Source organism: Schistocerca cancellata, chromosome 1 (genome assembly GCF_023864275.1).
Source record: "Schistocerca cancellata isolate TAMUIC-IGC-003103 chromosome 1, iqSchCanc2.1, whole genome shotgun sequence".
Classification (NCBI taxonomy): Eukaryota; Metazoa; Arthropoda; class Insecta; order Orthoptera; family Acrididae; genus Schistocerca; species Schistocerca cancellata.
In genome coordinates, this window is record NC_064626.1 from 954,480,896 (window position 1) to 954,488,009 (window position 7,114).

The 7,114-nt window shown below is 42.1% G+C and overlaps 2 non-coding genes across 2 annotated transcripts; one reads left to right on the forward strand and one right to left on the reverse strand.

Moving 5' to 3' along the window:
* Positions 1–1,239: 1,239 nt before the first annotated feature.
* Positions 1,240–1,314, reverse strand: Trnas-cga (transfer RNA serine (anticodon CGA)). The gene has a single exon. It is a non-coding gene; the product is annotated as a tRNA-Ser (tRNA).
* Positions 1,315–3,191: 1,877 nt separating this feature from the next.
* Positions 3,192–3,266, forward strand: Trnas-cga (transfer RNA serine (anticodon CGA)). Its single transcript has one exon. It is a non-coding gene; the product is annotated as a tRNA-Ser (tRNA).
* The last annotated feature ends 3,848 nt before the right edge of the window (positions 3,267–7,114 follow it).

Genomic DNA, 7,114 nt, shown 5'->3' on the forward strand with positions numbered 1-7,114 from the left:
TCTTACAAAATGCAATTTAATTCAAATCAAAGAAAAAATCAAAATTAAACTAAAAACCAAATTAGCAATTAACTTTGAGAAAAGCCCACCACTAATAACAACATTCATATAAAAAGAAAAAGAAAAATATTTTATATTATCATAAATCACGCGAGATGCCATAGACCCTTAATGACGAATTTCGCCACACTGTCTTAATGGATACATTCATCATACATCCCATACTGATTACTGCACTTATTCACATATTGTTACCAATGACAATTCTATGGATACACCACATCTCTCGGTCGTTATGTGAAGGTGTTTGACTACTGTATTGTCTGTGTGGTGAGGTAGCGCCTGAGATCCGGTATTTTTGATACACTTTTGTCACGGTGGATTCAGAATATCGAATTCCGTAACGCTGTCAAAAAGGAATGGCCCCATTCCGCATTCAAAGTCTCTTACTTAGAGTTGGGTAGGCATAATCGTATTGGAAAGCTTTTCACATGAATGACCTGAGTACAAATAACAGCTCTGCCAATACAGTCCCTTTTTATACTTTGTGAACATGATACTACCACCATATCTGTATGCCCATATCACTGTCCCTTGACTTTCGTCATCTCAGTGTAAACTTAAGTATTCTATTAACAAAAAGTCATTGGATCTCTGTAACTTCGTATTCTTCCAGTCACAGCTGCAGTATGGAGTACTGTTTTGGGTTCACCAGATACAGACAGCTACATTTTCAGATGGTAGAAAAAGCAGTCAGATGTATTCAAGGATTGGGTTCTAGGGAATCCTGTAAGAAATACTTCAGCCTTCTCAGTATATTGACGCTCTCAAGTCTTTATACACACATCAAAAATAGTTTTGCATCACCTCGGTTCCGAAAGTTTCGGAACCTGTACAGATAATTGGAATAGAGATCAACATAAACATCATTTCCACTCGTTTAATTGCTCATGAAAACCACACATTGCAGGTTGTACAACCATACAACGAGACCTTCAGGGGTGGTGGTCCAGATTGCTATACACACAGGTATCTCTAATACCCAGTGACACGTCCTCTTGCATTGATGCATGCCTGTATTTGTCGTGGCATACTATCCACGAGTTCATCAAGGCACTGTTGTTGGTGGGTCACGTCGTCCATAAACAGCCCTTTTCAACCTATCACAGACATAGAATGAGATTTTCACTCTGCAGCGGAGTGTGCGCTGATATGAAACTTCCTGGCAGATTAAAACTGTGTGCCCGACCGAGACTCGAACTCGGGACCTTTGCCTTTCGCGGGCAAGTGCTCTACCAACTGAGCTACCGAGGCAGGACTCACGCCCGGTACTCACAGCTTTACTTCTGCCAGTACCTCGTCTCCTACCTTCCAAACTTTACAGAAGCTCTCCTGCGAACTTTGCAGAACTAGAACTCCTGAAAGAAAGGATATTGCGGAGACATGGCTTAGCCACAGCCTGGGGGATGTTTCCAGAATGAGATTTTCACTCTGCAGCGGAGTGTGCGCTGATATGAAACTTCCTGGCAGATTAAAACTGTGTGCCCGACCGAGACTCGAACTCGGGACCTTTGCCTTTCGCGGGCAAGTGCTCTACCAACTGAGCTACCGAAGCACGACTCACGCCCGGTACTCACAGCTTTACTTCTGCCAGTACCTCGTCTCCTACCTTCCAAACTTTACAGAAGCTCTCCTGTGAACCTTGCAGAACTAGCACTCCTTAAAAAAAGGATATTGCGGAGACATGGCTTAGCCACAGCCTGGGGGATGTTTCCAGAATGAGATTTTAACTCTGCAGCGGAGTGTGCGCTGATATGAAACTTCCTGGCAGATTAAAACTGTGTGCCCGACCGAGACTCGAACTCGGGACCTTTGCCTTTCGCGGGCAAGTGCTCTACCAACTGAGCTACCGAAGCACGACTCACGCCCGGTACTCACAGCTCTACTTCTGCCAGTACCTCGTCTCCTACCTTCCAAACTTTACAGAAGCTCTCCTGCGAAACTTGCAGAACTAGCACTCCTGAAAGAATGGATATTGCAGAGACATGGCTTGGCCACAGCCTGGGGGATGTTTCCAGAATGAGATTTTCACTCTGCAGCGGAGTGTACGCTGTTATGAAACTTCCTGGCAGATTAAAACTGTGTGCCCGACCGAGACTCGAACTCGGGACCTTTGCCTTTCGTGGGCAAGTGCTCTACCAACTGAGCTACCGAAGCACGACTCACAGCCGGTACTCATAGATTTACTTCTGCCAGTACCTCGTCTCCTACCTTCCAAACTTTACAGAAGCTCTCCTGCGAACCTTGCAGAACTAGCACTCCTGAAAGAAAGGATATTGCGGAGACATGGCTTAGCCACAGCCTGGGGGATGTTTCCAGAATGAGATTTTCACTCAGCAGCGGAGTGTGCGCTGATATGAAACTTCCTGGCAGATTAAAACTGTGTGCCCGACCGAGACTCGAACTCGGGACCTTTGCCTTTCGCGGGCAAGTGCTCTACCAACTGAGCTACCGAAGCACGACTCACGCCCGGTATTCACAGCTTTACTTCTGCCAGTACCTCGTCTCCTACCTTCCAAACTTTACAGAAGCTCTCCTGCGAACCTTGGTACAGCACTTGCCCGCGAAAGGCAAGGGTCCCGAGTTCGAGTCTCGGTCGGGCACACAGTTTTAATCTGCCAGGAAGTTTCATATCAGCGCACACTCCGCTGCAGAGTGAAAATCTCACTCTGGAAACATCCTCCAGGCTGTGGCTAAGCCATGTCTCCGCAATATCCTTTCTTTCAGGAGTGCTAGTTCTGCAAGGTTCGCAGGAGAGCTTCTGTAAAGTTTGGAAGGTAGGAGACGAGGTACTGGCAGAAGTAAAGCTGTGAGTACCGGGCGTGAGTCGTGCTTCAGTGGCTCAGTTGGTAAAGCACTTGCTCGCGTAATGCAAAGGTCCCGAGTTCGAGTTTCGGTCGGGCACACAGTTTTAATCTGCCAGGAAGTTTCATATCAGCGCACACCCCGCTGCAGAGTGAAAATCTCATTCTGGAAACATCCCCCAGGCTGTGGCTAAGCCATGTCTCCGCAATATCCTTTCTTTCAGGAGTGCTAGTTCTGCAAGGTTCGCAGGAGAGCTTCTGTAAAGTTTGGAAGGTAGGAGACGAGGTACTGGCAGAAGTAAAGCTGTGAGTACCGGGCGTGAGTCGTGCTTCGATAGCTCAGTTGGTAGAGCACTTGCCCGCGAAAGGCAAAGGTCCCGAGTTCGAGTCTCGGTCGGGCACACAGTTTTAATCTGCCAGGAAGTTTCATATCCCAGACATGTTCGATAGGGTTCATGTCTGGAGAACATTCTGGCCACTCTAGTCGAGAGATGTCGTTATCCTGATCCTGAAGGAAGTCATTCACAAGATGTGCACGATGGGAGCGCGACTTGTCATCCATGAAGACGAATGCCTCGCCAATACACTGCTGATATGTTCGCACCATCGGTCGGAGGAGGGCAATCACGTATTGTACAGCCGTTACAGGGCCTTCCATGAGCGGCGTACGTCGGCCTCACATAGTGCCACCCCAAAACAGCAGGGAACCTCCACCTTGCTGCACTCGCTGGACAGTGTGTATAAGGTCTTCTGCCTAACTGGGTTGCCTCCTAGCACGTCACCGACTATTTTCTGCTTGAACACTCATCGGTGATGAGAAAATGATGCCAGTCCTGAGCAGTCCATTCGGCACGTTGTTGGGCCCATGTGAACGCACTGCATAGTGTTGTGGTTGCAAAAATGGACCTCGCCATGGACGTTGGGAGTGAAGTTGCGCATCATGCAGCCTATTGCACACAGTTTGAGTCGTAACACGACGTCCTGTAGCTGCACGAAAAGCATTGTTCAACATGGTGACGTTGCTATTAGGGTTCCTCCGTACCATAATCCGTAGATAGCCGTCATCCACTGCAGTAGTTGCCCTTGGGCGGCCTGAGCAAGGCATGTCATCGACAGTTTCTGTCTCTCTGTATCTCCTCCCTGTCTGAACGACATCACTTTGGTCCACTCTGAAACAACTGGACAGTTCCCTTGTTGAGAGCCCTTCCTGGCACAAATAACAATTTGGACGCAATCGAACAGCGGTATTGACCATCTAGACATGGTTGAACTACAGACAACATGAGCAGTATACCTGCTCCCTGGCAGAATGACTGGAACTGATCAGCTGTCAGACCCCCTCCATCTAATAGGCGCTGCTCATGCATGGTTGTTCACATATTTGGGTGGGTTTAGTGACATCTCTGAAGAGTCAAAGGGACTGTGTCTGTGTTACAGTATCCACAGTCAACCTCTATCTCCAGGAGTTCTGGGAACTGGGGTGATGTAAAACTTTTTTTGATGTGTGTATAAATAACTACTGACTATAAGTCAAAGAAGACATATAGATGTATAGTCTGATAATGAATGTGCATATGCATAGCAGTAGAAACAACTGTATGGAACACATACAGTGTTCAAGGCTGTCACTGATACGTAATAGCCACAAACACCTAAGTCTGAAGATGTAAAATAAACTGCCACAATTAGTAACAATCCTCACTATAAGTATATTTAAGATAGTGTTAGAGGTATGGTTAAAGAACATGGCATGTTATTCAATAGAACTATACCTTCAATGTAAACTGAAGGACATGTATAATGAGGTAGAAGACCGTAAATACTTGTAAATAAAAGTGCCAAAGCTTTGTAATCATAATACACTTTCTTATTCACATAAAATGCAAATGTATCATATATATAATTGGATACTAGAAGAAATATGTGTACTTCTGCAATTAATATTAAGATATGTAATACAAGAGGTGATATATTTATTTATGTAAGAGTATGTGGTTTATGTGATAAGATATACTAGAATGTAAATTATGTAATGAAAACCATTAATTCGTAAATGTGCTACAAACTGTTTGTGATTAATTAAAAAGTACATGTACATGTATAACATCGATTGATGTAGCCAACTGCACAAAAAATATGCTGAAAGACTCATAAATAAACATATAAACATCGAAATATCTAGTGAAGGAGTGTTCCCAGAAAGGGTGGAAAGCTTAAAAGTGAAGCTATTATTTAAAAACTGGTGACTAGTATAAAGTAGAAAACTATTGGCCAATATTAGTCCTCCCAGCATTTTCCAAAATATTAGAAAACCTGATAAAGCACAGCATCAACAGATATCTAAATGACCATAAGTTGCTAAACAGAAATAAGCATGGCTTCCAGATAAAAATACAGAAACAGCAGTGGTCTGCTACACTGAACAACAATCAGAAATCTAGAAAACGATAATAGCATAGTAGGAGTAAATTTAGATCTGTTCAAAGTATTCTATACCGTCAGTCATGGCATTCTTTCAGAAAAGTTGGGTGTGTTAGAATTCATGGGACAGAGAAAAAGTGTTTTGAATCATACCTACTAAACAGAACACAGATTGTAGGACTGTTGTCAACTTACTCCAACCACAACACAAATTTAATATCAGATGCAAAAAAGTGGAAATAGGGATACAATAAAGCAGTATTCTATGCCCAATATTGTTTCTTGTCTATATAAGTAAAATCCATACTTCAGATGGTGCAGCCAATACCATTATGTTTGCAGATGATACTAGTGTGATAATAAGTGCACTGAAGCAGCTGTTTCAAACAACTACTGACCTAGTCCTAAAGAATGTCCACTCTGGGTTAAATGCAAACAAGTCGACATTAATAGCAAATAAAACAAATTATATGCAATTCAAGAAAAAACCAAAATGTAAATGATGGTCTAGTTTTGGGTGTTCATACTATAGAGTATGTCACTTGAAACTTTCACAGAAACTTAATTTATCTCAGAGGTCGCCAGGCTGGAATATTTTGGCTACTGTCCGTCTCTTGCAACTTAGGGGATAATATTTTGGTGATTCCACACACCCACCCACCCACACACACATATATACCCAAATTAGCACAGCACTCCATACTCAAAAAGAACAAAAAAACAGTTAAAATGGCGTGTAGCCATATTGGCACAAAACTTTGTAACAGACTGCCAGTCAGCATCAGAAAGTTGCACCTTTTTGTTACATATGAAAAGACAAATCCATCTTCTGAACAGCATATTAATAAAAGTGAAATTAATAAATATGTACTCTGAGTTGTTACTCTTATTGCTGTAACCCAGATAGATATTTAGCACACACTATGTATCAAATTAGAAAGAACATGACAGGTGTCAGTAAATAATTTCTCAAGTACTGTGAAACAGCGAAAGTAGTGCAGCTGACCTTTTATATTATGTCGTTGCTTCTACACTGGCAAGCTATGAATGCATTATTAGGCATGCCGACACATCACGAGTGATTTATCAGGAAATGATAGTCTTTATCTTGAAAATAAATAGTGCTTGGTCTGACAGCTGATTGGGGTATGTTGCCAGAGGCGTAAAATGTCTTGTAAGAGCATAAACATTTGATCAGTGAGTTGTGTTGTCTGATTGTCATGTGTATTGTATTTCGTTTCTGAATGTATACCTGTTAATGAAAGTGGCTGAGTTAACCCCACCACATAGTTCAATTAACTTGCTGCAGTGGGTTAATTTAGTTTAGTGTTTTATTTAGTTATGTGTTCCACTGGTCAGTCTCACAGTAACTGTTATGATGTGTAATGTGTCAAGCGCATAAGAAATGCACACATGAATCAAAGTTTTGTTATGTATTTTTGTTTTTAAAGTTTAAAATTTGTATTGCCTGTCCCATTTCCTTAAATGGCAAAAAATGAATGTATTATACCTATAGATTTATTTATTCCCGTTCAAGAATTCATATGTGGTATAGAAGGAGTTTTCAAGGACATATGATTTCAATTTATTTTTGAAACTATTACTGCTGTCTGTCAGGCATTTTACTTCAACAGGTAAATTATTGAAAAGTTTTGAGGCAGCGTATTTTACCCCTATCTACGTCAAAGAGAAGTTAAGGTAGAGGATAGTCTTTCTTCCTTATGGAATTATAATCATGAATGTCACTGTTGTTTTTAACTGGTCCATGTTGTTGAGAACAAATTTCATTAGTGACTAAATGCACTTTGAAACTGTTGTAAGAATTCCTA